We start from the raw sequence: 1,086 nt of genomic DNA, 5'->3' as shown, positions 1-1,086 counted from the left end.
TCATAATGTTTAAATAAGATTTACATTTGAAATGGAATTTAAATTTCTATTCTGCTAGTTGTTCAATTGAACGAAATAGCTTGCGACTGACATGATAAGTTCCTTCTGCACAAAGGCAAATGCTTGGCGGGTACTAATACCAATCTCAGGAAGCAAATGACCACATATCCTCAATTATCCTGGTAAACACATTCTGCAATTTTCTGCTATTCTTGTCGTTGTTTTTCCCTTTATTTGAAATTCTGGAAAGTTATCACATGGAGCTACTTTATTTACATTACGGCTATGCTCAGTGTTATTGCTTAGCTGTTGTAGCTATAATTTGCAGAACTAGAAGTGCTGCTTCTCAAAGCTGGAAACGAACGAAACAATAGCAAAATGTTATACTGTAAAGGAGTTGGTATCCATTTTGATATGCCAGTAAAAAAGCCATGCAAAGTATAAGAACCTCATCATGGGGATAATGTTCCTTTTTTTATTCTCATCTCATATATATATACAACAAAACAGTTATATGATTCGTAAAGTGGTCAAAACTAGAACAAATTAGTCAAACATATTCGAATAAAATCACATTTGATGTTTAACTTTGACAGAAATCTATTTTGAACATCTATTTAGCATAGTATCGCGGAAAGTATATTTCTAGAAGCGTAAATCGGAAGAGAGATAGTATCTCCTATCAGTTGTCGGAAAAACCGAGAGAATTTATCATACATTAAATGCTTAGAACATTTCTAATGATTCATCACTGCATTATTCACCAAATCACATTCCTCAAAATTATCTCCCATACGTTTCTTTGTTATCTTTGTCTACGAAAATACACATTTTTACAGTTTCCTTTGTATCTAAATGAATACCCTCTAACGTTTTATGTAAACCACTCCTACTTCTATATATATAATCCTTTTTTGTATAAAGGTTTTGTCTAGACTAGTGCTCTTCCATAGTATTCTTACAACAGCTTTTGACTCACGGTTAAGCGATTTCTACTCGCTATTCTTCAATAATCCTTCTGATCAATCCTGTATTATATCAGTAAAGCGGTAAATTTTACTCTGCGTCCTCACAACGTATATTCGA

This window comes from Loa loa, assembly GCF_000183805.2.
Source record: "Loa loa unplaced genomic scaffold supercont3.118, whole genome shotgun sequence".
Lineage (NCBI taxonomy): Eukaryota > Metazoa > Nematoda > Chromadorea > Rhabditida > Onchocercidae > Loa > Loa loa.
This window is presented reverse-complemented; position numbering follows the sequence as displayed.